The following is a 10,143-nucleotide window of genomic DNA, read 5'->3' on the forward strand; positions in this document are numbered from 1 at the left end:
TTATAACAGCAGCATGAAAAGCCAAGCTGTGTATGAAACAGAGTTAAATTTAGATCTGAAACAAAGGGTGCCCTGCAGAAAAAGGGTCAGCTGAAATACACATTGGATTTCTATGGAGAGGTAGAGCAGTCCTTTGATCAAGAAAAAGAAGCAAGATTCAGAGGAGATGGGCTCCAATCCCAGCACACTTCCTATAAGGACATAGGAAAAATGATCTCCCTCCTTTCTATCTTTATTTCCTCAATGGTGTCACAGGTTGGCTTGGGAAGACAGTAAGATCCTGAAATGATGGACAGTATTTGAAGAGCAAGATACTGCTTTCTCAACAGTTGCAGATGAGCCCAACTGCAGATACTTCTCACACAAACTCACACACACATTGCTTTGTTTCATAAGTGAGGTTTTAAATATGATCATCATAGACCAAGAACATTAATTAAGTGTACTGAAGACAATGACACTTCTTTCTGAGTCCAAACATGCGGAGTCTGTCCCTGTCTCTGGACAGTGACCAGACCCCTGAGTTCTCATTTCAGCAGTTTGCTCACATTAGTGTCAATGTTAGCTTCAGTGTAGTTACCTCTTCATGCACTTGATGTAATCAGAAATATTTTAGCTAATACTTTCAAATTCCAGACAAAGCTACCAATTTCAGGTGTAACAAGATTTTTACAACTTTTCATGATTATATTTGGTTTACAATTTTCTTATGATTTAAATAAGAATCTCTTTACAAAGCATGGCCTGAGCAGAATCTCTCCAAGTGCTGGGGGGCTTTTTATTTGTGAGAGATAAAGAAATTATCAGTTTGCCATCTCAGAAACATTTTTGTGTAGTTTTGTGCATAAGGGCAGTGCCAGCTGTGAACACTGGGCTTAACAATAAAATTTCAGGCAATTAAAATCACTTTTCAACAATTTCCTAGCAAAGGGGTAGAGGGGAAGGGAAGGGTATTCAAATTCAAAATCCCTGCCAAACCGCAACATACAATTTGTTTGTCTGTTCTGAAAGACCTATTTATTAATTAGGAGTGTTCCTGATTTGCAAGTGAAATCAGTGCTTGAGAAAGTCATAACCTTCACAGTTAAGTACCTCAGCCTCGAGGCACTCAGAATGCTCCAAAACAGGGGACATCAAGGATGCCCATCACACTTCCTAAACACTTATATCAAGGATATTAATAGAGATGATGGACTATGTAACATCACACTTTTCTTAGGGATGAATGGTTGCAATTTTGTTTTTAAAAATGTATTTTTACTTCTCTACCAAGAGCAAGGAAAATACAGGAAGCTTTTAAAAGAACACAAACTCGTGAGGGGATTGGGTATATTTCATATTATTTATTTTTTTAAGAACAAACCACACACCTCCATCCTGGGACAAAAGCAGATTCACACAGTGTTTGGGCAATATCCTCTTCCAGAAGTCACTGCAAACATACATAAGGCTCAGCTCTGGGGATGTGGTTATAGCCTTACAGTAGCCTTCAACAAACCACTGAACAAAGTCTTTGTCAAGTCCTTTAGGACTTCTACATAATGTAAAGTAACATAGTTTTTCAACTTTAGATAAGAACGTACTGACACATTCATAACATTTTCAAACCTCAGAAAAAAATGCATCATGAGAAAACACCACAAACATGGCTTTCTACTCCAAGGGTACCATCTTTGTGACATATGGGTAACATGGGTAGGTCTGACTATTTGTTATGTTATAATAGTAATGTAGTGAGTGCTATATAAAAGGAAAAAGTAAAAATTCCTACAGCAACATTGACTCTTGACTGTGACATGTCCTGTGTAATTTTAGCCAGATAACAAAAACTCCATCTGAACAAGCTTTTGTAGAAGAAGGAAAACATTCTCCAAATGAAGAAAAGGTGACATTTCTCATCCTTAGCAGTGCTTTATAAAGACAGGAATAGAGAAAGGTAAGGGTGCTGCCAGAAGGCAGTGAAAGGGTTAGTTATTTTGAACATGGTGTGTATTATGTGGTCAGATGCTACCTATTCATCCCCAGCATGAATTACCTCACCAGGCCTGTGATCTAAACACGTGTAGTTGCTAAGCAATACCAGTCACAAGGTCTCCTGTAATCCATACCATTTGCTATTTTACTAGAGATGTGCCCTGGTCAGTTTGCTAAAGTGACACCTATGTTCCTACATTGGGTAATAAAACTCGTTTACCAGCAGGGCTGGTGGGTCTTATAAAATAAATTGTTAGAATGCTTCCTCTATAAAAAAAAGAAAGAAATAATCAATAAATAGATAAGTTAATCTGTTCTGTCTACAAGAGCTCTTAATATCTTTTCTTCTCCCTGCCATAAGTCTACCCAACACTGATGGCATGCACCTAGGGTCTCCATTATACATGACAGCTTTTCATGCTGTAAAAACATTGTTTTTGAAGGAGGAGGGAAGGAGAAAAAGCTGATCTTCCTTCTTGCAAAAAAGGTTTGAAAAGTTAATCAATTTGCTAGCGTTGACCAGACCATGCAGAGAGGCTCCTTGCATTTGGATAAATTCTTGGATTTATTGCTGGCTTTAAGCAATCAGTCCTGATTGACATTAATCTCAGCAGTCAGAAGTCTATGCTCTAGAGCAAAAAGAAATGAGCATTCTAAACAGAAATACTTCAAGTCTTGGGAAAGAATAGAAAAACATAGTTTCCTAAGATACTCAAGGACATCCAGCTCACCTCTGCAAGCTTACAGGCTGACAGGACACTTGAACTCTGCTCTCCTGCTTAGGTGACATCATAGGACTATGCTAAAGCAAAACAAGCTCATCTTTCAAAGACATGTAGTCCATTCAGTGCAAATGTTAAAAATCATTAATAGAAAGCGTACTGAGGCTAAGATTCCTTCCCCCATCTCAATGAACCTTAATTGCTGTTGCAATAGCAAAATTTGTTGCGGTGTGTTGCAATGTCCTGTTTACCCTCTCCCTTCCCCCTCGCCCCCTTGCTGAGTATTCCAGCAAGGTGTCGTGTGATTGGTCCCTCAGGCCTGGGGGATAGGTGTCCCTAGTCCCTTGAGACCCTGCCCCTTCACCTGGTTGGTGGCTCACCTGTCCCCTCCCCTTCCCCTGCCCTGAGCTTAAAAGGTTAATGAGACCATGCGGCCTCCATTCTGTTGGAGGAATTGCCCCGGTGCAGACCTCTGCACCCATGGAATAAACATCTGGATATAACCCTCCAGCAGAATCCACTCCTTCCTTCTCTCCTGAGGTAAACGGAGTCCTGGCAAGCCTGGACTTGCGTCTTGTGCCCCACTGCACTCTCCGCCAGCCAAGGTATCTCTGGGGTAAAACACCACAGTGCTGCCTTTGGCCCAGCAGCGAGGGTCAGAACTGGCTCAGGCACCATCTAACTGGTTATATTGGGATTCATATTCCAATAAAAATTCAAGTCGGAACTCTGGATATCTGTGCCCTAAGCAGTACTCAGGAACCAAGTGGGTCTTTTAACACATGATTTGAAGGTCAAAGAAATACCCCAACAAGGAAGAGATGCATGGTATAAGGATAACCAGTGGAAGCTGAAAACACTTCTCTCTTAGGGCCTGGTTCTGTGACTCTCATTGGATGTCATGATCAGTCAGAACCCCTGCTCACAGCAGTCACCCAGTGAGATTAACGCCTGTGCAGGAACCTGAGCTGGCTGAATGTCACTTTAAAAATTGTGACAGACCGTGAAAGCTAACACCTAAGATAATCTTACTGTCACTTCTACAGGTAGTTTGTCAAGTCCTACCTTAAGCATCTAGCCTACGTGCAGTGAAGTCAATGCAAACTGCAGGTGTTCTCTCTCTTCCTAACATACTTTCCAAAGAATTAGGCCAGGCCTACACAATATTATAAGAGAGAAAGAACTTGTTTGATACTTTACAGATTTCCTTTTCCTCCTAAAAGGAACAAACTACTGTTAGAATACTCTTTGAAATAGTAATTCCCAGCCTCAGACTGCACACTAACAGCGTTTTTAAAATTTCTTTAAGACATAGTGTGGCAGGAGCTGTGAATTTGAGAAACACCTTCAGAACATGTTATGCAGTCACTCCTCTTAATCTAAAATGGGAAAACCAAGCATAAGTCCACATAAAATACATGTGATATAGCATAGAGCAGGATAATGGGTCTAGCACATATGGTATTGTGAGAAATGATTTTCTGTGACAGCCAAGTATGACAAGGAACAGAAGACAAATGAATTTCCTGCACTTCATCCATACGGTTGCCTGTCCTGCAAAGACTTATATAGAACAAACTGACAAGATCACCTGGAATTACCTAATCTGATTGGCATTATATATGACAGATAAAACATCTGTGTACAGAAAATAAAATGTACTTATCCGTGACTGAAATACTGACCAAAACCAGACCAAACAGTGGAAAACATCCCTCAAAACAATTTTAACAAGTCTTGCAAAGAGGTCTCAAACAATTTATGGTAATGCAGAGACATGGAACTCAGCACACTTTCAGTTCTAATGACAAGCATGCCACAGTTCATTTTAATGTTCCAGTTGTGTGATGTGTAGAAAAAGGACTGGTGCGTAATTTTGAAACTAAAATCATCTGGAAAAGAAATAACTGAAATAGGAACAATTCAAAGTAGAATATGCCAAGAAAAAAAAAATCCATTGTTGATATATCAGAAAGAAAGGTACTTTCATCATCGTCATGTTCTCTTTTCCCAAAAACAAAGTTTCTACCAATGGATTTAAAAATGCAACTTTAAAATCTGGAAACAAATGGCCTTTAGAAAACCAAACTTGATTTTAATACCTGGTGGTTGCAAACAGCAGAAACTTAGCAAGTATACACATAGCAGAAAATTTGAATTTTGAGAGGACATCCTCAATGAAATTCCACTGACACATTTATTCTTGTTAGTAAAACTTCCCTGACTAACCCAAAACTCATGGATTTTCCCAAACTATACAAATTATCTCCTTCTCTTTAAGAATTTGTTGCCTGTATCTTAAAACAGTATATGAGGCTGCTTCAGTTTTGGTGACAGAAGAGCAGAAATTTTTAAGTTATTCATACAGACAGGAGACTTAGAGGGAGAGAGAGGACAGAGAAGTGCATGGGGAATGGGCTGGGTGGGAAGCATTGAGAATCTAGATGGAGGACTGCTGTGGTAATAAGGGTGACATGGTAGTTGATGGGAAGGTGCTGCAATTAGGGTGTGGGTGTGACAGCATCAGGGTGATGAGAGGAAAATTACCTTGCTTGAAATGAATGGGAAGGGAGAAGTCAGTCAGTCAGAGCAATGCTCGTTATACAGGCATCATGGGCACAAGAACTTTGTTTTTCCAGCTGGATACAGCAGGCACAGCATCCAGACAGCTTAAAAATGCAACTTCCACAGGAGGCTGCAGCACATGAAGGCAGAGGCCCGCATGATTCCAAGTTGCCCAAACCCATTTCAACTGCAAGACCAGGAATCTGCTGAGGTAACCACAAACCACGGTTCTGCCCACTGTGGAATATTATAGCTTGGGTGACAGCATGATTGCAGTGATACTCAGACATGTCCTCCAGCTGCCTCAAAAATCAGATATGAGTAATTTAATCAGAATATACTATCATGAAACAGGCAGCTCCCTTCTTGTTAAAAATATCAACATTAATAATGCCCTCTTCTTACCTCAGGCCACATCCTGTAGCTTTTCCTCTTGTTGAGCTAGTACCTTCAGCAGGATTATTAGGTACAACTCAGCTGTCAAGCATGTGTCCTTCAACGAGGACCTTCTTCAGGCAGGAGGCCTCCTTTCATCCATAAGTATGGCACAGCCCCACAGAAATACAGACCTAGCACTTGTAACTGTGGATCAACAACTTCTCATGAGATTCAGCTGTTCCAGGGGTTCCTCACTGCAGTAGGCCACAGGGACTGTTTCAAACACTCCTAACCTTACAGCCTAATAAGAAATTTCCAACAGGCAACCCTACCTGACAGAACTCCATGGGGTTTTTTTGGACTACTCACAGTCACCCCCAGAAATAACCCCAGCTAGTCCTGGCAAGATGTAGCTAAATCAGCTTTTAAGAGAGTAAACTGAAAAATGGCTATGCAAAAAATGTCACTGTGATACAGCACTGCTGCTTCAACACAAGTTTTATATTCCACCTATAATAAATGGAAGAGACCAGTCTCTGGAGAGGGCACATTACAAGAGGTGGGCCATAAAGATGCTTTGATTTTCTCCTCTGGAAAAATTTCAGTCTCTCCACTGTCTACAAGGAGCCTGGATGGGCCAGGCAACAAAGCACAACAGCAAACTCTCTCCACAAGACAGAGTTATCAGAAAAATCATCATGAGAATTTTTCCTGGCAGGGTAGTCTCACAAGGCAGACAAAAATCTGAACAATAAATATGCTTAACTTTCTCCAATCATTTCCCTGAAAATTTTTAACAGCAAAAGAAAGTAGACAAATGAACTTGTACATTGAACTACTTCTGTACATAACACGCAGAGAGAGGAGAGAACCTGGATTAAATTATTAGGAACAATGAAAATTCTTTGGGGGTAAATCTGCAAGGAAAATGTATGCTGTGTTCCACTTGGGAGGATCTGTTTCATATCACGTATGGCATGAGTTTGCCAGGGCACTGCTTTACTTTTGTAACAAAATACTTTGTGAATATCCTGGTCTCCACAGGCAGACGTGAGGAGGAGCTAGGAACCCTTTAGTTCAGAGCTTAACCCATCTGATCAAACCCATACACTTCTCTTCAGCAGGAGAGAAGCGTCGTTGCTGTGTTGTCTCAGACCCTGTACATCCACCCTAATCTTCTTCCTGTTTCATCTTTCCCTGTATTTTCAGACTGGACAGATCATTCTGTTGTACTTGAAGATTCACACACTCATGGAACTGTTTTATTTCAGCCCTCGCTCAACAATCCATGCAACAAAAGCCAGAGAAGAAGAGTGAGCTCTGTGTACTGTCAGTGCTACATACTTCTGACTATTATTTCCGCTCCATGGCTTTGGTTTTATCCAAGGATTATTCAGTTTGGGAATAATAGGAGATTTACATGCTTGCACACAGGTCAAATTACAGTCAGAAAGCACATGTGCTCCAATTTCTTCACCTGCAGATTATTCCTGGTGACTTATTTTAAAGCTTCCCTAACTGGCAACAGCAAAAATTACTGTTTGAATCCTGTTTGCAGATGAATGCTGATGTCCTCCTGGTGTTCCAGCAGGATATTGCACTGATATTGAATGACAAATTGTTTCAAATAGTATCACATTAGCTCTTCTAAAGAGTAATTCTTCAATTGGCTGAATAGATCACTAGAACTCAAACCTTGCAGAATTTTTCTGCAAGTAGCTATTCTTAAATCAAGATTGTTACTATGTTATTTTGAGTTTTATACCATCTCAAGCAAATTAACATCAACTATAATGCCTTCTCTCTGAACACAGGAACAAATGCCAATGTTTTATCATTATTTGTGGTATTTCTAAAGGTTTTGGTAGTCATTTGGAGATATTAAAAAGGAAATAAATAGAGAGCTATACTTATTCTTCGTCATTTAAAAAAAAAAAAAAGTTAAACAAATCCAATGTGAATTTCACCACCTGTCCTGTAACAAACCAGGGGGAGAATGACAGTTTTGCAGTTTCTGAGGAATTACTGTGACTGAAATACAACTGTGAATTCTGGATGTAAATAATGAGAAGACAATGCAGGAAAAAAACATCACCTTACTGATCGAGTTATTCATTTTTAATAATGACGTATACACAGGCAGGATAAGGAAGCATACTGACACCCAATTTAATTTTCAAGTTTGTCTAAGTTTTCTAGAACCACATAGTACTATCCATACATGAAAGCAGGTGAAGGATTCCCCTATTCCCCTTCACTTTTTGGGGTTTTGTCATTAAGTATCTCCTCAAAAATATTCTCAGCCACATGTTCAAACTGAGTGCCCTCTACCTAAGGTTACGCAGAGTTTAAAATTAAATTAGTAAATGGTCTTTTCCACCTCCTTAACATGTAGCAATAGATGTCTGGGTAAGGGAGAGAAAATTATAATCTCAAAGCGGGGCTCCTAAATTCACTCACTAGAAGCATTGGGATATCAGGCACTCCAGCTCCATCAGCTGCACACAGCAGGGTACAGCCCCTCAGCTCATGCAGGACACAGCCACTCTGTTCTTCCTGAGCAGAGAATTTTGGCCACAGCACAAAGGTAGGCCTAACCCCTGGAACACTTCCCTCAGCTCTTAACCCCAAATGAGGTTTTCTAGGGATGGAGGATGCACACCCAGGAACATTTTTGGAACAGGAGCTTTAAGACAGAGGCCTATTCAGTAACCGTAATAGATCAGATGCCTTTTTTGTTTGCATGATTTTAACAAAGGAGAGCTCCATCATAAATCTTCACTTCAAATTTGATTGCTTTATAATAGATCATACTGTGATGTAACTGGCATCTGCACTTGGCTCCTATTAGGTGATACCATATGGTACAATTAGAAGCAGAGACACAGACTGACATTCAAATAAGTCAAACTTCATTCATCTATGATTAAACCATCCTCATTCCCCTGTATGCATTCAAGATCCTAATTTAACTTCTAAAGCCATTCCCATTCAGTTGTGCATAAATATTTTGTATTTTTGCAACTCTAGATCACTCAGCTGAATGTCTCTTAGAGCTTCTCTAAGTTGTTTATTTGCTTTCTTACTAAGACAGTTTCAGTCTATGGCAGGGCCATCCAGATGGGGAAGGTGTGCACAGTTTCCAAAACCTCCCATTTGCAAAGCAAGCACAGGCTCTTTGACACATTGCCTGCCTCCCTCTGGGAGATCTACACAATGGCATTCAGCTTTGTCTTGTGGTACCCACATTCTAGCTACAGCAGAAAATAAATCTGCAAGTTATCAATAAAGGATTTTTAATTGGCAAGGCTGTTTTATTTGTTCATGGGAAGATAAGAGAGTCTTAGAATACCTTCTTTCCCAGAAGGTTAGGGGGTTGCACACAACTCACAAATCTTTCTTGATAATCCTCTAGTTGAACCAGAAATTATATTATGCTTTTGTTCTTTCATGCTTAAAACTGACCAAGCGGGCAATGATTTATTAAGCTAGAGTCTTGAGTCTCCTGCCACACAACCCACTTAGTCACACTAATGGCTATGAAACAGATCATGCATTCTAAGATAGGCCATAATTTGTGTTCAAGAAACTTGTCTGTTTTAATCACCAAATTTAATATGCAAAGCCCTATAAAGGTTATGAAGTAAACAGGAACAAAGCAGCTAAACTTTAGGTTGTAATGTTATGTCTTACATATGCAGAGTAGGGGAAGAAAAAATTAATTTGGCACAGACTCAAAAGATAAAGATCAAATGGCTTCAAATAATTAAATGTAGGATTCTTCCAATATACACTTTTGGATCCTGAGTCTGTTTACAAATAATCAGAAGTAAAGCAATCATATATATTTCACTTCCTCAGTGAAACACTGAAATTGGAGTCCACTTAGCAAGAAAGTAGAAAGGCTTCTTTTCAGGGACTGAGTTGGGGTTTCACATGAAGTACCACACATTTTTAGATGCTGATTAAGAACATCTTACATTTGAATTTTAGTATCACTGATTTCAACTGAATTCAAGGCTACACACATTACAAAGTAATTGAAGTTGGTGTTCAAAAACTGGAGCTTTCAGGGAATGCACAAGAAAATAAATAAAAACCTTCACAATTTTCAAATAAGTGTAGTTTTTCCAGCTACTTGAAATTACTTGAAATACATCAATTCATTAGAACTCACTTTAATGATATATCTAGAAAAGACTGAGGCAACTGTAATGTTACTTTTCATAGGTTAACAACCCAATTTTTTGCTTTGAACAATGGATAATAGAAGATATTATCTATTATGACCATTGCAGCAGATTCTATGAGCTACTTATTATAAAGATGAAAAAGGAGACAGAAGGAGGCACTTTTGGAAGTTTCTCCAACATAAAGTATACATTGACCTCAAATATCACAATAGATTTATGGTTTTCTTTGGCTGTGTGAACGTGCAGTTAGGCGGAGGGAACGCTCACGGGGAGGAAACAAACGCAAGTCAGAGAGAGAGTGAAAGAACTGG

This window comes from Zonotrichia albicollis, chromosome 7 (genome assembly GCF_047830755.1).
Source record: "Zonotrichia albicollis isolate bZonAlb1 chromosome 7, bZonAlb1.hap1, whole genome shotgun sequence".
Taxonomy (NCBI): domain Eukaryota; kingdom Metazoa; phylum Chordata; class Aves; order Passeriformes; family Passerellidae; genus Zonotrichia; species Zonotrichia albicollis.